Source organism: Prionailurus viverrinus, chromosome X, assembly GCF_022837055.1.
Source record: "Prionailurus viverrinus isolate Anna chromosome X, UM_Priviv_1.0, whole genome shotgun sequence".
In the NCBI taxonomy this organism is placed as follows: Eukaryota; Metazoa; Chordata; class Mammalia; order Carnivora; family Felidae; genus Prionailurus; species Prionailurus viverrinus.
In genome coordinates this window covers 25473966-25499341 of record NC_062579.1, presented here as the reverse complement: position 1 = coordinate 25499341, position 25376 = coordinate 25473966, and the positions used below count along the sequence as shown (strand labels likewise).

Below are 25376 nucleotides of genomic sequence, written 5' to 3'. Positions count from 1 at the left end.
TGGAAATAAATACAAATCCTACACAAAACTGAGGCATTTATTAAAGTAATGGTTAACACATTAAAACATGGAATATCTATTTGGAGAAAATTATTATTCCATAGAAATTAGCAATAAAATTACTAAAGCAAACAGTTGGTCAGCATTTCTCAAATATGTAATATAAGGAATCCATTTTTAATTACTCTTTTGATTCTTATTCCCTGAGATACCTCCCTAAGTAAAGATTTAGTCTGTGATACTTTTAGCAAAATGAAAATATGATCCATGTTTTATAAGCTCTTAGTCTATACTGTCCATCAAGTCTCCCCTTGTGGGTCAGTAAAAATAAGATGTTTTCCAACTCACTTGACTGAAGCCACAAGTGGGAAACTTAAACCGTGGAAAGACAGAGTATTTTACTTAAGTATAAATGCCTAATACAAAATTTAAATGCATCTTTTGAGATGGGAATGCCTGAATTGAAACATTCACAAAATTGTGATCTTTGCTACTTTTTTTAAGTTACATGCTCATTTGTTTTGGTCCATTTCTTCTATAAAATACAAGCTTTGATATGTTGTAATGGGGTACAACATTGAGATTAAATGTATAATATGGATAGTTGACTTTTACTGGAATTTAGATGTTTGTTACTTAGACTTGAGAGTGAGGGGCCTTTAAGAAAGTAGAGATGTTTATTATCCACATTCTCTCCATTTTCCTGATAAAATATATCAAGAAAACAAATACTACCATTTATTCCAGTTTTAGAGTGTGTTCTTTTTGTCTAGTCTTACCTATCACATGCCACCTATAGAGGCTTCAGAAATCTTCAGAGCTATGATGGCATTTTCATGCTATTTTAATTCCAATACTATTCCAAATTGATGAAATGAGGGTGATGCTTAAAAGGCAATGTGCCATATTTTTTATGTTCAAATAATATAGCAAGAGATTTATTCTGGCCTGGCTCACTTCTCAGTTTATTACTTTTCACTTCGACATTCATGATCAAAGCAACTGAGAATTACTAAAATAGATAATATTTATGATGATAAATTACGGTTTTGTTATGAAAATAAACCCATCTTTAATGGCATTTTAGAGGATAATTTAGGGGAAAAAAAGCCTAACACTCTCCTAGGTCTCTCCTATCCCTTGGCTGTCATCATTGAGTCCTGAGCACTTAATCCCACCTGAAATGTAAGGAGCATTCAACAAACCAGCTCTGTGAATGAATCCTACAGGCAAACTTGCCCAGGGGAAAAAAAAGAGGGTGTTTTTATTTCAGTTTTTAATGCCATTTATTTTGGCAAATGAATAATATCTGTGACATTTTATTCTAGTAGCTATTAGATCATTAACTCAATGTGAGAACAAAAGGCATTTTGGGTTTTTTTGTTTTTATTATTAATACTAGATTTATTTGACAAACTCATTTGAGTTTTTCAGGATACGATCATTTGTTCATCTTTTCAGTTCCCAGATTCCTCCTGGTCAAGCCCAAATCCTAGCTCTTCACTCACACACACACACACACACACACACACACACAGCAGTGCATTTTATTTTAGCAACCACTTGAAATTGAAATGGAAGTTGGGGAAGGGAAAACCTGAAACAGATGGATTCTTCTCCCAGCCAGGCAAAACTGAGCCTCTGTGTTTTAGGAAAGGTATTGGTAATACGGTGAAGAGAAGGTAAGGGAGAGAAATGAAAGTTCTGGAGGGAGGTCCTCACCTTTTTGTACTTTGTTAGGCAGCTTCAAAGGTGCCAAAAGCAGAAAAATGGTTCCGCCTCACTTGACTCAAGCCAAGATTGAGCATGGATCTATGCAAAAGTGCCTTTAAACTCAATCCTCTTAAAAATACAGTATGTTGAATGTGTTTTTCTTTTTTGAAAGTTAAGACATCCTGTCTTCCTAATGAATAATGGTAAAGGGGTGCCGACATGCTCACAAAATTTTCAGGAAATCTAGATGAATCTCTTTCCAATAAAAATTGAATATCACCAGTGTCTACAAAAAGTTCTTTGGAAGAAGAGCAAGTAGGAAAACTCTTGCCATGTAATTAAAGATAATGAAATGATCTATCATGGCTAGTTGCATTAGATTATTTGACTTAAAAGTTTTTGATAAAAATAAGTTTAGTGTGAATTATGTTAAAAATATCTATTAAGTATGTGCATCACTGTAGAGAGTGTCATTTATGCAATAGATTATATATTTAACCCCTTTTGGAATGGTAATTGTTAATCATTAATTAGACCAAATTAAAAATAAAGTATACTACATGTGAAGTCACTTCAATGAATAAAACAATTTCTGTGTGAACTAGCCTGCTGTTCAAATAAACTATAGTTGTGTTTCAGATACTATTTACCAAAATACTGATAGATTCCTGTAAGCACAGTTTTTAAACACTTACCTTGGAGGTTTCCAGGACCCTGAAAAGACATCTATTGGTTTAAAATCCAACCACAAAACAATAATAAAAAAAACTCTACTCGAGGCCATATATAGTCCAAATGAAAATATTCTGTAAAGAGGATTCTGAATTTAAATAGCTTTTGTGGTTCAAATATTTGCAGTTAGCCCATTCTTAAAAGTCTGCAATTTTTTTTCATTTGAGTATTGAATACAGATGATAAAACTCAACAGATGTTGGCTTAGATTTGAAAGTTTGTGAACCAGTAGGAGGTACTTCATGTTGATAGTTGGCAATGTGATACCGAGGTATTAGAGTTAATGTTCATGCTATTGAGAACCTAAAAATACATAAAATACTATAAAATGCAATGTTCATTTTAGAGACCAAGCAAAATGTTTGCAAATAGTGTCCCTAACATTAAATGAAGAGTTTTCAAATCTTCAATTAAGAGGGTTGGATTAGAGGATTTATAAGGTTCCTTATATAGGTCATAACAATAAGTCCCTTAAGGAGTGCTTGCTTCAGTAGAGCTGAGAAAGAAACAAGGTCTCAAATGAGGGAAGAACTTGCAGATGGTCCTGGAACTGCCCTTCATATTTCCTTCCCCACCAGCGTTCATTGTGTTTCCTGGCTCACCATCTCCAGAGTTTGTGTTTCTTGCTTGGTTGCTCTGCCCAAGGGCTTACTCCAGCACCACGGCAGCTTGCTCTGCTGGGAACAGGAGTGATCCAGAATTATTGAGGGAGGGTGATGATGTCACCAGGAGCAAGCTTTAACTACTAGGGGATGGGAATCCTTGGAAAGGCACCCCAGCCTCCTCTTCCTCTGGCAGGACAGTTCTGAAGCATGGTCCACACTGCTTCTCAGGGAACCACCAGAGGGATTGAGCCCCAGTTACCCCCATTACTAATTGCTCATTAATACATCTTTCTTGCCTCCTCCCTCTTCCTAATCTCACTTTCTGTGCCCTCTCACGTATACTTTCTGAAATCAGAAAGAAAAGCTATCTGCATCCTAAGTCCTTGCCTTAGTGTCTGTTTTGCAAGAATCCAAATGAACACAGGGTGTTAGAGATAGATTATTTCACATGCTTACAAATTAGGGCAAGGGCAGTGGAGATGATAGAAGGGGGGGGGGATGAGGGAGCTCATGCAGGATGAACTATGCTCTCTTTAGTAACTAAAGCACAGTCATCCATCAATATGGAGCAAGAGGTGGAAAAGAAGGAAACAGTTTGTGAACCTGAAAAGCCCTGGGAAAGTTTAGAAGAGCTGCTCTAGGAAACCTGCCAGAATGTCACAATATATGAATAAAACACTCATGGAACAGGAGAGAAAGTACATGATGTCATCCGTATATTTTGATTTCATTTTATTCTAAGTTACTGCTAAACATGGCAATACCCCCCCATACCTTGTCCCTTGCCACTTGTGCTTTTGACACATTCTAGTCCTTTCTTCTTGATGCGTCCATAGTGATCATTTAAAAGTGTGAACCAGGTTGTGTTCATCTCTGGTTAATGATTATTGTTATTAATCAGATTCTGATCTGATTTTTTCCTCCTCCGCCTCTCTGTCCTTGCTGTGCTTCAACAACACTGACCTGTTCTCATTCTCACATGGCAGACTCAATTCTGCTATTGTGTCCGCCAGCAATACTTTCCTCACTCAACCTCTCTCAGCTTTGATCATCACTGAATATATAGTGAGATGCTTGTTGTCAGGTACACTGTCTTAGCATAATACATGTTTTCACTGAATGCGTTTATTAGAAGAGAAGAGTAGGGGTTAGTTGATGGTAGGTAAATAGTAATTTACTGAAGCTCAATGTCTCCATCCTGTGATGTTTCACTAGCAAAGTAGTGAGTAAGAGACCTTGAGAGAAAGTAGACAGTAGTTAGAATTCAGTACTCTGGATTGTGTGGAAGCATGTATAGGCATGGTCTGAGATGTTGTTCTTTGGACAGAACACAGAAGTGGTCATTTGCAAGTCTACGTAGGCTGGGCATCACACAGTGGATTGTGTGAAATAGGAGTGAGTGATGCTAAGATTAAAGATGACGAGCAGTTCATAGGTGACAGGGTTAGAGTTAGTGTCAAACATAGAAGTTGCAGTTGGTTAGTAGTACTTTTAGTGAGAAGCCCTTTGAAATCGGTAAAAGGGTTTATTGTTGTGGATAAGGAGATTGACATAAATGGGGAGAAAGTTAGTGTTGAAACATGAGGTGACACCAGGACAAATGGCCGGTTTGGCTTGGTTAATAAAATACCTATGATGCAAGAGAGGCTATGCTGGGAATGGTTCAGCAGACCTGATTGCAGGGAGCTTCTGAGGGCAGTGTATCGGGTTATCACATGCCAAAAAAATACTTCATTTTGGAGACTTGAGTTTTCTCATTAATTTTATCACTAATCCATTCATTTTCAAAATGTATTTCAGGATTTCACGTCAGGTTGACTTTAAAGCTTATACGCAGATGAAGGTTTCTTTTCCAAGCACCAAGTGAGGCAGTTGGTCCTATTCTGTGCTTAAGAGTGAAGCAAGCTTATGCTGGCTCTGCGAGCAGGATTATTAAATAACCAATTACTATTCAGACCGTGTTACATTCCTTAAAATTACTCAAGCAAGAGTCTTGAACTTGTCCAACCCGAACACATCTGATATCCTCAGCCAAGTAGGGGATGTAAATTAGGGAGCTTCTGGCTTTACTACTATGGAATCTGGCATACTTTTTTCCCTTAGGACTCCATGACTAATGACCTGAATTGTCTAAATTTCCAGAGTAGTCAGGTCTTCACTGGTAAGCTTGTTTCATCATTTCTGCTTCTGTTTGGTCCCATATTATTTGATGGTACAAAGGATATTTTACCTGCAAATTTAAGCAGGTTAAGATAATCCTTTAGTGGATTTTTTTTTCTCCATATTCTGTTAAGGTATGATTCCAGACATCCTAGACATGTTTTTGTGATAAAAGTTTCAGTTTCTCAATAACATGAGGAAATTATAGAAGTAGGTAATGGTTTTGTAATCAGGACATGTGGGAGGCGTCCCAACGCCCATGTTTATTGTATGACTTTAAATCAGTCATTAATCTTCAGGGGGCCTCTGTCTTTGCATTCAAAAAAGGGTAGATCTTAAATGTTCTTACCACACACACACACACACACACACACACACACACAGAATGGGAACTATGTGAGGTGAAGGATCTATAAACCTCACTGTTTTAATCATTTCACAATACATACATGTATCCAATCATCATGGTATATACCTTAAACTTATACAATGTTATATGTCAGTGAAACCTCAACAAAATGGGAAAAAATACAAATGAAAACTGACACAATAATGATCTTTTCCTGACTATTGTCACTACTTTCAGGGATCAAATAAGATTAAGTGCAAAAAAAGCAATAAAGATGAGTTACTTTTAATAACTGTGTCTTTAATAACTAACAAACCTGCCTGGTCCAAGGCCTTTCGTGATCAGCTGCATGATTCTCAAAGCTAGCAGAATTTCTTTTAAGTTGAGACCAGTATGAATCCTCTCATTCTGACTGTATGCTCTTTTTTTAATGTTTGTTTATTTATTTTGAGAGACAGGGAGAGCGAGCAGCTGAGGGGCAGAGAGAGAATATCCCAAGCAGGCTGAGCGCTGCCAGCACAGAGCCAGATGTGGGGATCGATCTCACCAATCGTGAGATCATGACCTGAGCCAAAATCAAGAAAGAGTCATATGCTTAACTGACTGAGCCACCCCGGTGCCCCCTGACGGTTTGCTCTCAAGGGTTTGAGGTGTGTTTTCTTTATATTCTCAGCATAAAAATTCTCTGTCCTGCATAGGCCAGTTTACTTACTTTTATCTTGCTAGTCTCATTCTCCCTTTCTGGAATCTTTTCATTTTGGTTTTAAAGCATTACCGTGTTCAAAAATCCATTCTAGTATTATAGCTACCACGACAATTTCCCTAAGTGCTTCGAATCTCAGTTCATTCTGTGAACTTTTGTTCCACATTTTTACCCAGTTCTCAGCTTAATTACTTGCTAATTATTTCCTGTGGATTTTCTTTGTTTCTGTAATTTTTTATAAAGTTCTTGAGAGCAGGTGCTATCTTTTAGGTTTTCCATGTTTTTGATTCATTATTTATAAAACATTAAGCCACAGATAATGTTTTCAAGCTTTATATGACTAATACCGTGTTCATAGAAGTGTTTCCTTGAATGACCATGTATTTATCATATTTATCCATAGTTTTGGCACAGTCTCCAGAATGAACATCACTCTACTGTAATTCCTTTTGTTTAGCGGATCCCCGCCCTCCACTTTCATTAGAAGGAAAAATTCTTTCCCCTTCTCTGTGATGGACAATTGGGTCATTTCTGGCTTTGATTGTAGCATAATATATTCGAGCTTTGTGTCACTTAACTCGAGAACAATTAAATGCATGTGTAGTGAATGTCTCAGAAGAAAGTGAAGAATGAGCTTTCATCATGTATGGATTTGTTATTGTTGCTAAAAATAATGTGGTTGTTCTGTGGGAGTTTCATTAATTTATCCAACAAATATTTAATAATAAACATAAGTGAGAAAAGGCATGTCCTCATCATAGAGTCTTTGGTAATGCTGAGGTTGTGTTTTCCAGCATATTTTCAATGCTCCTGCTAACTGGAAGTGTGTATTATCAAATGATCGATTCTCAAATATCCAAATGAGGTCCTCTGCTCTGTGATATGTACAATTTTCCTAAGTGGTTGCTGTGAAGATACAGAGTTTTGAGGAGAACTTTATGACCCGGGCTGACAGGTTTAGCACGATTAACATCGATGTACCTCCCTGGTGTGATCATTCTTCCCTGGGAACTGGAATATTGAAGTTATTCCCTTGTACAGTAAGTTATTTAAGCATTAAACATGGACCCTACTTTTTGAGTGACCTATTGTTAGACACCTATGAAAATACAGTACTATTTATGTTTGCATAAAAATAGCTCCTATACTTTATTTTGAATATGATAAAGTAAACTTGTTAAAACAAATATGAGTTAGCAGCTTCTTCTGTTATTTTTGTTTGTTTGTTTCAGATTTATGCCCTTCTGGTGTGATCTGGGCTCTCATTTTAACAAGCTTACCATACAGGAGATTTTTATTTTCAAAATAATGAGGACTAGCGGCAACTGTAGATGGAAATATAAAATGTGAACATGCTAAAGGGCTTTCCCTCTTAGCTACACATTTCTTGCAGTAGTATTTAAATGGTCTTTTCAGAATTATTTTGGCATCCATTCCCATTACACAATAATATAAGACAGAGAATATTAGAGGAAAATGCTTGTATTTTAAATATTTCTAAAATATGTTTCGTTTTGATCCTGTCTCATAGAATTATATTCCATTTATAGCACAACCTATTTCTTGCTCTTTTGAGGTATAAATTGAAAGAGTATTATATCACTGTTGGCAAGTTACTCATCTACCTATGAGTACCTACAGTTGTGTCATTTTACAGTAGCTAATATTCTGTGAGAGATCATTTACTCTTCGCAATATATTACATAGACATACTGTTAAAATGCATTATGTATATATGACAACCGATCTTTAGGGGAAAAAAACATCCATGAATCACTCCTGTAACATTTGGAATTAAATTCATTAACCAAAATAATACCATGCTTTATCTTTTAAATTTTGCTTCCTTAGCATCTGGTCTGTAGTCTGTCTAATTACATTATAATAGCTCTGTGTTGCAACAGATGCTAGAAGATTTTTTTTTCCAACAATGATAATTTTGTTTCATATTTTGGAATACCTGCTTTGCAATTGTCTTTCCTATTTACTAAAGCCAGGAGGGGAAGAAGCCTATTTCTTTTGTCATTTGAAAAGTATTACAAGCTCATCTTTGTTCAAACAGCCAGAACTCTATACTTCTCACATTAAAAACTTTTTTTTCCAATTAGTTTTTGAGTACTGCGCTTCTGGTTCTGAAATCGAGACATGATTAGCCATCAAATGGCTAACATAAGGAACAGCACATCTCCTTTTTCTTTTTTTTTTTTTTTTTTTAAATTTTTTTTTTCAACATTTATTTATTTTTGGGACAGAGAGAGACAGAGCATGAACGGGGGAGGGGCAAAGAGAGAGGGAGACACAGAATCGGAAACAGGCTCCAGGCTCTGAGCCATCAGCCCAGAGCCTGACGTGGGGCTCGAACTCACGGACCGCGAGATCGTGACCTGGCTGAAGTCGGACGCTTAACCGACTGCGCCACCCAGGCGCCCCATTTTTTTCTATGTATGCAATTAATATTCTTTTAAATGTTGAATAAATTAATATGATATTAGAGCTATACAATGGGCTAATTCCTTGTAGTGAATATAATAAAGTCTTATGAAGAAGAATCAATTTTTAGGAAAGTAATACAAATAATTATAACTCAGGTAGACTTTTATCAAGTTACACTTTAAAGGTCCTTTATATTTTACCCAAATGTTATTTTTGTACTCAAAGGGGATAGGCTGCTACACTTCCAATTAGGCGGCACATTTGTTATTATTACTGAAAAAGCCTGTTTTCTTCTTCAAGCAATTATCTATGGATGTCTTTAACGTTAATAAGCAGCATAACATTATGAAATCTCTTTGAAAATTTCTGAATTTGGAAATAAGTTTTGGATGGGAAAGTTGAAAACAGACTCCTTGTTTTAATTATTTTGTAGTGAAAAGCATTATATTTTATTATACATGTTCTATGTATCATATCTCTTTGCCAAATGATTGAGATGATTATTTTCTATAGTTGCTTTTTTTTTTTTTTACTAAGATACAGAATTGTGTCTTTGTTGGAATCGTGTCATTAAAACACGTTAAGATAAATGGTGTTTGTCATTTTGTTGATCATCTAATTGGATTACATTGAACAGAACAGTATGTCACCTATAGCTATACCAGACAGTATGCTAAAAATAAAACAGGGGAAAGCTGAAAAGTTAATCATAGACTATTGGTTCATATGATATTAGGAAGCAGTTTATTGGGAGACATCCAAATGATAGGCTTATTTTTTTTCCACATAAGTCTTGGGCAGTCTTCTTAATATAATAAAGAAATAGCCATTAGTCAGGAAATGGAGCATTTTGTTTTTCTCACCTTCGCTATCTAATAGTGAAATGTCTTTTTGCGTGTCACTGTTACTGGTGTCAGAGTCTTCTATTTGAAAAGGCTGAAGTCACTGATGGTTCCTGTCTTCATGCTGTGCTGTAGAGACTGCTTAGGTCCTGTGAAGAGAGATTTAAGCTGGAACGACAGAAGTGACGTTCAGTATGAGGACATTATCACCAGCGTTATCAGCATCTCCATGGTTGTCTATTGACTTAGGGGAAAGGAGGGAGAAATGTAACAAACACCAATCGCTTAGTCACAGATGTGTTTCAGTTTTAGTTTTCAGGTTTCTATCTGTGTGAACAGAAGAATATACATGGTACCATGCACAGTACCCCCTGACAAACTGAATTGAAAATACCAAATTTCTTCATGTGTTGTGATGTGATCAGGGTATTGATAGAATCAGCAGCCATGCCTTCCAAACACAATTCAGCCACCTTTCAGCAAACTTTATGGAGCACTTGGATTGTGCCAGTGGTTCTGTTGTGTACACAACGATCAACAAATCAAACACTCTTCCCCCAAGGCTATGCAGTCAAATTGAAGGTTCTTAATCTGGGAACCACAAATCAGGATAGGGTTAAAAAGTGCATCCTTATTTTCACTAACCTGTAACTAAAAATTAGCATTTCTTCCCAAAGATGAAAACAGGCAACACAATGCAGTGTTAGCAATATCTGTGAATTTATCACCAGTATTTTTATATCATATCCTAGTGGTAGACAATCGGGAAGATCATTTTTATTAACCACTAGTTTGAATGTATGTTAATTATTGTACCTTGAAATAGAGAATGAATCGCTCATAATACTCCTATATTTAATATTTGGTAACCATATTGTAGGATAATTAATTTCCTTTGTCTTCCTATATAAGTTTCTTTTATGCATTTAAAAACATTCTGGGAAGTATTGCATTTGCTTCACCAGTTGCCAAAAGGATCCATAGCACAAAAATAGTTAAGAACACCATGTCTAGAAGAGACCCAGGCGAATACATATAATACGGTGGTGCAGAACAGTAATAGAGGCACGTACCAGATGCTGTGAAATTGGCCATGACTGTCCCAGCCGGGAGGGCTGGAAAGGCAGTGTTTGATTTGGTCTTGAAGCAAATGTAATCGTTTCACGAGTGGTAACATGTGAGAGAGGGCCTGCGGAAAAGATAAAAGTAGGTGCCTAGTCACCCAGCGAGAGCCTGCAGGGTCAGGGACCAGAGAGTAGCTTAGTGTGACAAGGTACAATCTCTTTCTTTACGATGTTGGGGGCCTCCTGTGCTGTTTACATTCGTCAGTGTGCAGAATTCTATTTGCCAAGTTGTTTTTATTAATCATTAGCAAGGAGAAACTATGCTCTGGCTTCTTCTTTTAACTGACCCTATTTTACAAAGAGTAACATTGTAGACAACAGCAGGAAGCATCAAAGAAGAGATCAAAGCTGTGTCAGCTTTTTAAATCTCTCATTATTTCAATCAACATCTACCTATAAGAGGGGAAAAAAAAAGATGAATCTGTTTCACCTTCCCACTTTATCATCATGTCTTCAGACAATGATCAGTCACTTTTCTGGCCTGTGGGCCATAATTGGCTACCACTAAATCTCAAGAGACTGAACCACATAACTGGAATAATTTTTTAAACACCCACAGAGTTGTTCTTCAGTTACAATAGTCAAAGGCAGCTTTATATGCCATGCTCAGACTTTCTAAATTTGTGCTTTATCTGGCTTTCGGGGAGAAATGTCGATGTGACTGTCTAGATTATAATGAAGGTCACCCATAGAAGCAGCTATGATTTCAAGAAACTAAAGAAACAAAGTAGACTGAAAGACACATTAATGGACAAAGGTAGTCTATTTAAACTGCTCCTTCCTCTGGACAATTCTGCTTACATTCCTTGTTGAGTGAGAACCTCCATTCTTTTTGTCTTCTCTTTTTTAAAATTGTATTGTGGTAAGAACACTTAATATGGAATCTGTCCTCTTACCAAACTGTTAAGAGTACAATATAGTATTGTTAACTGTAGGTACAGTGTTATACAACAGATCCCCCGGAGCTTATGCATCTTGCTTATCTGAAAGTTTATGCCCATTGATTAGTAATTCCAAATTTTCCCTTTCCCCCAGCCCCCCATGGCAACCATCATTCCTTTCTTGGAGTCTGTGAATGTGACTATTAGAGATACCTCACATAAATGGAATCGTGCAGTATTTGTCTTGCTGTGTCTGACTTGTTTCACTTAGCATAATATCCTCCGGGTTCATCCATGTTGTAGCAAATGACAGGATTTCTTTCCTTTTTTTAAGGCAGAGTAATGTCCCCTTGCCTGTATATAGTACATGTTCTTTTCCATTCATTCTTCAGTGCACATTTAGGTTGTTTTGACACCTTGGATCTTGTAGATAGTGATGCTACAAACATGGGAGTGTAGATACTTCTTTCACATCTTCATTTCAGTTCTTTTGGATAAATACCCAGAAGTGAGAATGCTGGATCATATAGTATTTTTATTTTTAGTTTTTTCAAGGAACCTCTATACTGTTTTCAATCGTGGCTGCATCATTTTGCATTCCTACTAACATTGTACAGGGGTCTTAATTTCTCCACATCGTCACCAATAGTTGTTATCTTTGGGTTTTTTTTTTAATAGCCATCCCAATAAGTATGAAGATGTGTCAATTGTGGTTTTGATTTGCATTCCCCTGACGATTAGTGATGTTGAGCTTGTTTTCATATACCTGTTGGCCACTTGGTTATCTTCCTTGGAGAAATACCTATCTTAAATTCCTTTGCCCATTTTTTATTCAGGTTCTTAGGGTTTTTTTGCTATTGAGTTGTAATTGTTCCTTACATATTTTGAAGATTAACCCCTTATAAGATACATGAGTTGCACATATTTTCTCCCATTTTAGAGTTTACTTCTTTAAAAAAGAATTCATTTTTGAGGGAGAGAGATGGAACATGAACAGGTGAGGGGGAGAGAGAGAGGGAGACAAAGAATCTGAAGCAGGCTCCAGGCTCCAAGCTATCAGCACAGAGCCCGATGCGGGGCTTGAACTCACAAACCGCGAGATCATGACCTGAGCCGAAGCTGGATGCTTAACCAACTGAGCCACTCAGGCACTCCTAGAGTTTACTTCTTAAACAGGTCTTTCAGTAATTCTCTTTAAGACTCTTATTATTGGCTTTAATTTCAATCAGAAATCTGCCGAGACCTGAATGGACACTAGTTAACCAATATAAACTTACATTTGAAACTAAATGGTTATCTATAATTTTCAACAAATAAGCATGGGCATGTTTTTTAAAGTGGTTGAAGTGGGGAAATTTAATATTCCAGGATGAAATAAAACAAATCAAAATATATAACACATTTAACTGTGGTCCAACAGGCCATAATTAGATTCACTTATATCACTGGGATTACAAATTGGATATATATCTACTTTATTAAATTTTTAACTGGCCAATAAAATTGATAGTATAATCATGAATATAATTTTCATTTGAGACTGTGAGCGCTATAATTGAACAAACTTGGGTTTAAATTACTTCTCAAAGTGTAATCCTGTGTAAAATTTTCAACTGAGTTTACAGTTTTCTCATGTATGAAGTTGAACTGAAAAAAAAAATGACACAGGGACTTATTATAGCAAAATGTGTAATTGGTATTTTGTAAGTGCTTCAGAAACAGTCGTCCTAATTACTTACTCTTTTTAATGAAAACCTATTCGTTTTATAGTTGTCAAAACAGTATATTGTTGATAACCCATATCCAGCATGATTTTGCTTCTTTCATAAATCGGTCATCTTAGGTTTGTTCCTTTACATTCCTGTAAACATTTTTTTTTAAAGTCCTTTTCCCCTATCAATAAAAATGTGACTTTATTGGATTTGGAGGTTAGTTTTATTTCAGGAAAAATGTTTTTATATCAAAAAGTATACTTTGAAACTCACACATTTCTAATTTAAATTCATTATTAGTTTCTAAGACCCTGAAATTATGACATGAACACAATAATTATAATTTTTGCTGAATGAATGAATAAATGATTCTTTAGGAGCTTGACTCTCCTACACTACAGTTAATGCTTCCTTTAACCTGTTACAAATTCTGTTGCTTTGTTCTCGTTTCTGTTATAAATGCAGTTTTGTTATTTTGCGTATGAATCCCCATGCATAAATTCATAGTCAATATGGGGTTTTAAATAATCATTACCATGGATTTTATACTTACTCAAGTGTCAGTTTCCTTGGATGGAGTTTATGAATTTCTAAATTTAAAAAAAATGCTGATTTAAATTTAGTGTCTCAACTCCCCTAAAGTATTTTCACATCTGCTGTCTTTCTAATAAACTTTGTTAAATATGTCTTGACAGCAATTGATATTTATTCCTGCCCCCTTGGCATTTATGATGCTTAAACTTCTTTTTGAAAGCTTTCCCTCTGATGCATTTTGAGTTAATTCCTGCTTGTGCTCTGACATCCACCCAACTTACACAAAAGCTTTTAGCCACTTGCTGCCATAAATGGAGAAGTGCCATAGCATGACAAGATGGAGGCTGGAAACATGACTGCCCAGAAAACAGTAAATAATCTGCAAATCTGTATTTCTCCTAGAATTTCTTGGCCACGTGTAACTAGACATTTTACATTTTTACTGCCTGTCTGTTCCAACAAAATCTGATAATCAACTAAAATCTCTATTAGAAGTAAATAGGGAAAAATATCTGATATAAAACTTGATATTGTAGGGAGAGCTAAGAGAAGACAGTGTACATAGTCATACTGTTGTGATAGTAATAATGAGAAATAAAATAATATGAAGGAAATGGGTAATGAGGAACACTTTCAAATGTTTCAAGTTTGGCCTTAGAAAATCACCGGCAAGTAATTTAATGAAAAATATTTCAAAGAATAAATATTTAATAAGCCCTTACTATGGTGCAGTTTGCTGAGAAATGTGAATATCTGTAATATTACAAACTTCCTCCTATTAGAATAGACATTTTAAAATGTTGGATTTGGAGCTACATATGGTTAAGACTTCAATTTTCAGCTACTGTTCATTTTGGCTGAGAGGAGGGGTAAAGAGTTTAATCATTTTAATTAAATTGGTTATTTTATATTTACATTTACGTTTACCTCTGGGGCACCTGGCTGACTCTTGATCGTGGGTTGTGAGTTCAATCCCCGTGTTGAGTGTAGAGCTTCCTTACAAACAAATAAACAAGCAAAAAACCCAATATTCAGCTCTATTAGAAGGTGATTCACATTTGAGAATGAAAGGTAGATTATGGTCTATAACTTGAGAGTGTGACCTGTCTTTGAGATAACCACTATTTTAGATTATAACTGATATTTCCCTAAACTGTGAATTTTTGCCAGTTTGATAAATTCACTTTTCTTGAATTAAGAATGGTTCAGTGCCTATATGTGAGCATTTTATTCAAATGCAAAAATACTATGTTATTATCTAAAAATGTAAATAGCCTATTTTTCCATGGTAAATAAAACCTTATTTAAATGAACTAACTCAGAGAATTTATACAGTATGATCAGATTCTAGGAGGAAGTTTACCTGTGAAAGGAGTCTGTTACATAAATCAGTAATGTATTCATGAGTCAAGAAATTGTATAAATTTTTAGTACTATCAGTTCTTCTTTTGCCCAGAAGTATCAATATCCTCCTAAATTAATCTCATTTATATTGTTCCCCTGAAGACCTAATTAATCATCAATTAGGATTACCTAATTTGAATCACCATTCTAAGGAAGAAAATAAAGAAATAATGATTTTCTACTTAAGATTTTCATTGGTTTTATTTAAACTTGCCTAAATTAGTAAAGTTTTACTATGAAATCACTCTGCAATAATCTTCTAGTGATTATACTTTTCTGTGAGTCCGTTATGGAAATACATTGAAACTCTAAAACTAAAACTTAATTTTAAGAAGAAATTAAGTTAAAGTCCAGGATTCATGGGAATTCTGGCCACCTTTGATAGTGTGATGCTGGAATATTTATGGGCAGTTAACATTACTGAATTTTTTAATTGTATGTGAAGTTGTAAGAGATATCATTAGTTACTTACCAAGAGCCTCATTCCTGTGTTCTTTCCAGAAGAACTCTAATTTTGTTGAGATATCCATCTATACTATTTGGCAGTAATTTTCAGGGGAGAAAGAAGCCTATCCCCTTATCACAGAAAATAAATCATACTTCATTTATTCCATTTATGTGTTCCCACACCCTTTGCCATTTATAGGTTTAAGTATGGAATGGGATACAATTTGGGTCACCAAAACATGAGGCAACTTTTTCTTACCAACGAAAAAGATGCACTTAACAAGTATTTCCTTGTGCTTTGATTCAAGATAAACATCTTGATCGTGCCATTTAAGACAACATGGATGGACTTAGAAGGTATTATACTGAGTGAAATAAGTCACACTGAGAAAGACACATATCATATAGCTTTATTCATATGTGGAACCTAAGAAAACAAAAACGAATGAACCAACAGAAAGCAGAATCAGACATGTAAATCCAGAGAATAAACTGATGGTTCCCGGAAGGGAGGGGCTGGGGGATGGTCAAAATGGGTGAAGAGGAGAGGGAGATACAGACTAATAGTTGTGGAGTGGCAAGGTCACAGGAAGAAAAGGTAGAGCATAAGGAACGTAGCCAATGATATTATAATAGTGGTACGTGGTGACAGATGGTAGCCACACTTGTGGTGAACACAGCATAATGTATAAACTTGTCAAATCATCCTCTTGTACACCTGAAACTAATACAACATTGTGTGTCAACTCTATAAAAATTTTTAAAAAGAGGTATGTATATCTTGATTATATGTGTGTTCTGTATATATAGTTTAAAATGTAGAATATCTCGTGCACCTGGGTGGCTCAGTCTGTTAAGCATCCAACTGTGGCTCAGGTCATGATCGCGCGGTTTGTAAGTTTGAGTCCTGCATCAGCCTCTGTGCTGACAGCTCGGAGTCTGGACCTGCTTCAGATTCTGTGTCTCCCCCTCTCTCTCTCTGCCCCTGCCTTGCTCACCGTCTGTCTCTATCTCTCTCAAAAATAAACATTACACTTGACCTTAGCCAAAAGGCCGAGAAGCGATAAAAATAAATAAACATTAAAATAAATTAAAATGTAGAATATCTACTGACTTATACGTGATTCAGTAAGTATTTACTGAGCTCTTATTATGCAACTGGACAGAATGGACTCAGGGTCTGAACTACTATACAATGTGTATAGTATTACATTTTAGTTGAACAGGTAAGGCGTTCACAGAAATGAATCATTATTACTATTATTAGTTCTCTCACTTTAGGAAGACTTAATTCTAGCATTACTTTGTAATGTAATACTTTTTAAAAAAATATCCATTTCTAAGCAGTCACTTGATGAGGAAAAAATTTAACTGTCCAAAAAAAAGTTAATTAGGACTTTGTCAAATAACATTGTCTGTATTTCCTTCAGGTCTAACATTATACTCAGTGAAGTGTAACACCTGATTTTTTAAAGTAGAATATTAAAAATGTTAGGATTCTAGGGTAATAGCCATTCTTTGGGGGTTTCTTACATAGAAATATTCAATAGTATGCTATTGAAACATACTACATTTTTTGGACATTATATTAAAAAGACAATTATTTCGGTGAATAAATTTTAGAACCAAGTCGAGGGCATAATGGAGGAAATATTCTTTTGTTGCAAAGAAAAAACTTTCTAGAAAAAAATGTCTATTGTGGTAAACAACTTGAACTTAATTAAATAGGACTTTTGGAAATAACCTGTGAAGTCCCGTGAATCTAGAGCGCAGTGGTTATATTAATGTTCTAGGAAAGTTTACAAAGTTTGGATTGTATTAAAACTTGAATTTGAACACGTTAGCTCAACTTTAAATAGTTTGGAATGAATATTGAAAGCCTTTGAAAGTTCAGTCAAAGTAGCACAGTGAAAGCAATGTGAATGAAAGCATATTGCAAACTTGAACAAAGTGGGGGATACCTGTATAACCAAAAAGAAGCAAATTAAAAAAAAGATGGGAGACAATACCATTCTTTTCATGTTTATTATTTACTTCCTCAATTTATAAAAGGAAATAGACATTTATTAATTAATATATCAGGTGCTGAGCATTCAGAACACACTATCACATAAAATCTCCCCAACAGCCTTTTGAAGTAGTTTTTCTCATTTCCGTTTTATTGATAAAAATAGTAGACTTCACAGAAACTAAGTAACATACACAAGATTTTACAGTTGCTAAGTGGCAGAATCTAGACTGAAATCCTGATTGACTCCAAAACATTATTTCCTTAGCTTTATCACGACATTAACAATACAGTTGCCCCTTCAATACATTTAGAAGTGTGTTTTTCTTTTAATATGAAACCAAATAAATAAGCACCATAAGCAACCTACAGTCTCTTACAGAGAACCCTTAATGTAACAATTTCTAAAGCATTGAAATTGCTTCTTCAGGGAGCAGTTAGTTCAATCACTAACTGCCCTTCAGGATGTCACATGAGTCACATGGCTCTAGAATATACCATCCCATTCTCCATCCCTACCTGCTGCTTCTTAGTTGGCCACACTGACCATTCCATCCACAGATTATAGTTGTTTTTTAAATAAAGACATTTTCTAGGAGTTGATGACATTTTAGAGAGGTGAAGTTAACTTGTAAGGGTTAGTATAGGTTGATTATTGAGATATTCTATCCAAACATAAATGTATTTTTGTCATGGCAATTAATGCAATTTCATAGTTGAGACCCATATAGTTCACTAACTCCAAATTGTTCAGTTTTGCCTCTTGCTCTTGTTTTATTTATTGAAAAAAAATTTTTAGCAAAGAAATACATGGTACTTAAATGAAATTTTTAAAGTATGATTTTAAAATGAAGGCAAGACTACACACATCTAACATCTTTCTCCCAAACATTTTTTTTCCGAAGTACAGTTAGCTTTTGAGGTGTTTAATTTTTTAATATGAAAGGTAATTGTCATTTAAATTGTTGCACAATATTCTCTCATATGGTTGTAGTATAGAGCTAATGTTGGATCAATATGCCCTTGTACAATTACAGCGATTTAAAACAGCATCTGTTTGGATTAAGCCAGCATCTATTCAGTGTCCAGGGGTCAGTGTCCACTCCATAATGCTGCCACATATTTTTAAAATTACTGCCTATGTTTAGTATATTGTTTGTCCTTTAATGTGGCACTTTAGGGCTGTTACCAAATTTTGGTTATTTTGTAGAGTGCATTTAACGTTCTTGTGCATAAATCTTTTGGGTTTTCCTCGTTCTCTAGTTGTCACTTATGACCAATCACAAAGTATATAAATTGTACTGATTTTTCTTGGTTGTAAAAAAAAAAGTAAAGAATCATTACAATAATGTTTTTGTAACGTGAAATACTGTCGTTTTGAAGATGTAATTTTTAAAAATAGTCTATTTTGCCTTTAATAAGGAAGATGAAGAATTTATACCGTTGTATAGCAAATGTCTTAAATTCAGCATTCAGTGAAAATTATTCTAGGTACATTTTTAAATAGAAATACAGCTAAACTAGGTTCATAAAGTTTATGTTAATTTCAAGTTATGTTTTGGCCCAATATAACTCCTGTAGAGTGATAAACAAATCGTTGGTTTATAGCAGATATTTAATGAAAGTTTGCTCATCTGTCAGGGCATCAGCAGGAAACACACAGCATGGTGAGATGGGTAAAGGATGAGAGGTAATAAAGGGGCATATTACAAAGGTGTGTACAGGGTTAAGGGAAACTAATGGGAAGTTGCAAGTGGTGCTAGCAACACTAGGAAGAGTTTACCCCCTCACAGGCCTGAAGAGGGAAAAGGCCGCTGTAACTAGAAGCTGGAGATGGAGTAGCTTAGAGGGAGGCCACCCAACTAGAACTCTGGCCTTTGGAAGACACATACAGCCTTTGGCAACCTAAGCCCTGACAGAGAAGGAGCATTAAGAGCATACATCCTTCAGACTCACTTGAAAATTATATATGTATGTATGTGTGTATATTATATACATATATATTACATATATATTTGTGTGTGTATATTATATACACATATATATACACACACGTATATATATATATATATATATATTGGCCAAGTCTTTGTGATGTTTCCAATATGCAGTGACAGTAGTCCTGTTCACAAAGAATTGGTTTGCACCATTAAGTACTATATACCCAAAAGGTTAGTAACTTGCTCCTAGGCATAACATCAGCACATAGTGTCCACTAGGATTCAAATACAGCTATATCCAACTCCCAAGCCCATATTAACCAAATTTGGTACATTCACACAAAATGGAGAGACAGCAATTTTCATGACATTGGCAGTATTCTCTGATGGAAAGAGTTCCAGTTTTGTGGTAAGTCAAACTTCCATTTTCTCTTCTGGTAAATGGGGTTGAACCTTTTTCTTTTTTTTTTTTTTTTTACTGAATCGGCATCTATATTCTTAAATATCTGTGCCAGGCACAGTTACGTGTTGCAATTAAAGTCTGCTGCGCTATATTATGGGTAAAATCACACTGTATAGCAGAATAAAACAGTAGATCCGTTTCTCTTAGTGAGACTAAGCAATATTGCTCAGAGTATGCTGTCCTGTGGAACTTAATGTAATAAAAATATTTTCTATCTGTAGTAACCATTACAGTAGCCAGTGGTCACATATGACTGTTAATCCCTTGAAATGTGACTAGTGTGGCTAAGAAATGGAATTTTAAAATTTATTTTTCATCAATTGAGATTTCAACTGCTTCATGGATATTGTTTTAAACAACAGTAAGAAAATAGTAAAGGTGATAATATAGAAATTTTAAATACAAAGACCCAGTGTAAATTTCACTGGCCTACCCCTGTCGTGGTAATAATTTTAGAGTGACATCTGCATAATTAATGTATTTCTATATGTCTTTCAAGGGGTATGGGAGCAGGGGTATGAAAAGATGGTAAACCCAGAGCACAAACTTGTAGATGCTTGGCAGTAAATGAGACTGGACCTATTTGAGATTGTCTTCATTTCACTATTCAGGATCACAGATTGGTTACACAGAACTTTGTCATCTTTTTTCAGCTTCTGTTTAGAACAGTCTAAAATACCTTTGCTAATGGTTAAAGGAGAAATTCTAATGGAATTTTTCAAAGTACAGTGTTCTGTGATATCTCTGAAGTGATAATGGTATAAAAATTATAGTTCATGCATTTTTTCACATATACCTTACCTTCTCAAACAATAAATGAGAGTCTTAAGAGCAACTATGGTTATTTACATTGTGGAGGTGATAGAGGGGGCAGGAAGGTTCCATATAGCAGATACACCACATAGAACTGTTCTGAGACCATGCTAGGTAACTTATTATCATTCTGAATCCCCTGGTAAAACGTATACTTATTGATTCTCAGGCTGGTGAAAATGCCAGATATTGTGACTTATTTATGGATCTTTCTATGTTTGATAGTCCCAGATGCCTTGGGCTAAGTCAGCTGAGCGGGGTCACCTGTGTGCTTGTGGTTTGAATGGTTACAAGGTTGTTGTAAACTTTCCCTCGTACTTAAGGAAAGATTCTGTAGGTAACAGAACATGGCTTAAAATAGAGTATAATGTTCCTATGAAACATTTTAACTTATAGATTTAAAAAGAACATATAAAGAACATTTAAAAAGAACATATAAAAAGAACAATAAAGAAGCATTATTTTGAAACACAACTGTAGTTTACTGACCTCTATAATGTTTCTAAAGCCAGGAAGATTAAAATACATATTCACGAAGAGCTTCCTTGTTTATCTCTCTCTTTTATGTCTCTCAAAGCTTCTGGAAGAAGTCATATCTGATTTAGCACTCTTACAGGGCAATGTAAGTTTGAGGCTGTTAAAATAACTTCCAGATTTATATTTGATTTCCATTATCTATCCAGTCTTCTCTTTTGGATACCAGGTCAATGTATGTGATAACAAAATTATGATTGCTTTCTAACAATCTGGCAGCAATTCAAGACAGCTTTGGAAGCATTCACTGTACAAGTTGATGCTGTTATTTATATCAAATATGTCTAACAGGAAAACAAAATTTCTGAGAATAGGAAGATTTAATTATGACAGGTTGATATTCTGGAGGTAACAAAAATAGCCCCACAGTTTGCAGATATACAGGTTAATGCACTAAAGGAAAGATAACTTTATTCTTTTTTATTTTTTTAATGTTTATTTTTGAGAGAGACAGAGACAGAGCATGAGCGGGGGAGGGGCAGAGAGAGAGAGAGAGGGAGGCACAGAATCCCAAGCTGGTTCCAGACTCTGAGCTGTCAGCACAGAGCCGGACACAGGGCTTGACTTCCCGGACCGCAAGGTCATGACCTGAGCCAAAGTTGGACGCTTAACCAACTGACCACCTAGGCGCCCCAAGGAAAGATAATTAAGGGGAAAAAAAGTTTCAGTTCATTGGATTACCACTATTCATTCTTGATATAAATCAGATGTAAATTAGTGAACCACCTGTAAACACAACTAGAGTAGTGGCTAATAGTGACAGTCTACCATTTAGTTTGCCTTGAAATTGTTCTGCTTCCCTGATAAAACCATAAAAAGGGATGTAAAGAGATTGTTTTAATATATTGAGTGAATTATTTACATGAAAAACTACGTTCCCATAAAAGGTTGATCTATAACGCTTCACATTTACGTTGCTCACTATTTCTTTGTACTCACATGACCGCCGTGAGTGTGACTGTTGGCTGATATGGAAGAAGTAATGAAATTTTAAAAAGCACTTGCATGCGCAAATATATCCATTACCAACATGCGCATATTTGCAGTTTAGCAAGTCATTTACTTTTGTTTAAATATTGAAAAATTTGGTGTGTGTGTGTGTTGTACAGATTAGGTTTTATATTTTTTTAATTTACATTTGTCTATGTACATATGGAGCAAGATTTTAATTACCTTAACAAAAAGTAAATATATGTATATTTTATACGTTGTACTTTCTATTAAATATTTCATTCATTGATCTTTAAAAACTAAATTTAGTTTTGTAATAAAGAGTCATACAAAATTGGAACATAGTGTTTTTATTTAAAATTTTTTATCTATTTAGAAATTCTGGCTACCTCTTTAGCCTCAAATCTATCTTCCTTTCCCCCCAGTATGCTTTTGACACCAGCCGCATGACATTACTTTCTTTCTCTTAGGTATATTGTTCAGTTTCATATAACATATGCACATTTCTCTGCCAGAAATACCCTTTCTCTTTGCTAGTCTCATATAGATTCCCCTTTCTAGATTTCCCTTGTTCTGCCATATTGAGACTTGTCGAGTTATGTTGAAAGTACTGGTTTGTCTCTCCCAAAAGACAGTAAGTTCATTGATGGCAGAATCTGTGTCTCTATCAGTATCTCCCAAATCTTACACAGGGCCTGCCACAGAGCCATTACGCAAGTCAGGGTTGTGGAATGAATTAACAAATGAACAGAACGATACCTGCTTTCTACAGGTGATTATGTGTAAGCAAAAAAGTTAAATGATCAATCTTGATATGATCAGAAGGTGGTTGTTAAGTTTGCAATTAACTCTGAGTATGAAGATAGTACTGTGTTAGGAATAATGCACTTAACATGTTTTTGATGTTTCTGTTTCTATGAAAGCAACCCATCATCATGCAATCAGAATCAGCAAACATTTCTTCTAAGGTGTATATAAACTCATGGCGAAATTATGTTGCTTCAATATTTTTTATGTGGTGAACTTTCATAAAAATTCAACATAACATTTGAATTACATTGATTTATTGATCTTCTTAAAATATTTAGGGCTTCCCTATTAATATATATGTAGTAATCAAACCTCAAGACTATTCATAGTTTATAGTGTCCTAGATATTATATGCACATTACCATAGTCAAAGAAAGGAAAGGTTTGGTTCTGAATAATTTATTCTTCTTTTGTATCATTTCAATCAAAACATGGAGGAAAACAGTGTTTCCACCCTTTCATAATACTTGAATTTCAGTATTCATTACTTAGATTTTATCCACTGTCTTCCTCAAAGATATAGAGACATTCTCTAATACTAACACGAGCAACAAAATTAGTGACAAAGAAGAATTAGGAAAATCATGAAATGGAACCATATGTGTATACAGATTTAAGAACTGATACTCGATTTCATTCATTCAGATATTTATTGGCTACCTTGTACGTAAAAGGTGCTACTTGCTGGAGTATGCTGCTGAGAAAGCTAGCACCACCAGTAGCAACATGGGAACTACACCCGTGGTCCTTATTCTCATGGAACTTGCTGTCACTAGGAGTGACACACTGGGGAATACTTGTGTATTTACAACATAACACGGCTCAGTTCAGAACGAGCACATCACAGAGAGCTCACGCAGAATGTGAACAGCCACAAGGATGGGACTCTGGAGCTGTGATCTAAAAGGTAAATAGCAGTTAACTAAGTAGAGATGAAGGAACCCTGTTCTGGTGGAGTACAAACTTTATGCAAAGCTCCTGTGAAGGGAAGGAACAGAAAGACTAAGGTGACTAAGTCTAAGCACTTAATGGTAGAACAAGAGAGTAAAGAAGTAGGCAGGAATTTTCCCACGCAGGGTCTTTTTTTAATGTTTATTTTTGAGAGAGAGACAGACAGAGAGAGAGTGAGCGCGAGCAGGGGAGGGGCAGAGAGAGACAAAATCCAAAGCAGGTTGCAACCTCAGAGCTGTCAGCCCAAAGCCCGATGTGGGGCTCAGTCCCACAAACCTTGAGATCATGACCTGAGCCAAAGTTAGTCGTTTAACCAACTGAGCCACCAAAGCACCCCTTTCCATGCAGGATCTCACACACTATGCTGAAAATCCTAAGAATTTAGATGTGTACCTTAAGGGCATTAGGAAGCTCTGGAATTTAAAGCACATCCTGAGTTGATCATATCCATTTATCAAATTGTTACTTGTGAGGGAGATGTTGAGAACGTACTGCAAGGGGCAAGAGCAGGAAAGCTGCTCATGTGTGTTTGGATTACTCCAAGCAGTAGAGGATGGTGGTTTGGATCAAGAGCAACCTGGGACTTGAAGAGGCTCTGTATTTCAAAGTGATACAACTGGTATGCAAAAGAGCTGGGACTAAAACCCACATTTGTCAGACTATACATCCTGTGTTTTTAGCCACTCTTCTAGAGCCTGATGAATGAAAATTCTTTAATTTGAATGGATATTTCTAGTACCCAAACTGCAATCCATAAAATACAATTCTGACTGATAAAACACCTTTGAAGGAAATAAGCACCCTTCACCCTCAATGATTTGTAAAGTAGAAGGCTTAAAATAGAAACGCATGGTTGAGGAAACTATGTATGTATGTATATATGTATGTAAACTTGGGCATTTGAATTGGGTTAGATTAATTTTCTAAGTCTAGAAAAATGGCCAGTTGACGTCATACTTTATTCTGAGACCCTTGGTGGCCAGGGAAAATGGAAAGTAAGACCAGTTCTAAAATTCTTTTGTTCAGAGAGGAGGAATTTCTTCAGGAAAAGGGAATTTTTTCCTAGAATTCTTTCTTGTACCTATAGGTAGAAATGTCTCACTTGTTACTTTATTACATATATGCAAAATAGACACATTTTAAATTATTTTTAAGTGAAATAAATTTCACGATTTTTGGTAGTGTCACTTAATGACACCTAAAGAAAATAAGCACAGCTTTTTAAAAGGAGTTTTGGAGACATTAAATGTTAATCACGCCCTATGAA

General features: G+C 35.4%; 1 protein-coding gene across 2 annotated transcripts in view; it reads left to right on the top strand.

The window, feature by feature from the left end:
- DMD (dystrophin) overlaps window positions 1-25376 on the top strand; it is a 2022811-nt gene that overhangs the window by 84934 nt on the left and 1912501 nt on the right. The gene's annotated exons all lie outside the window — the stretch shown is intronic.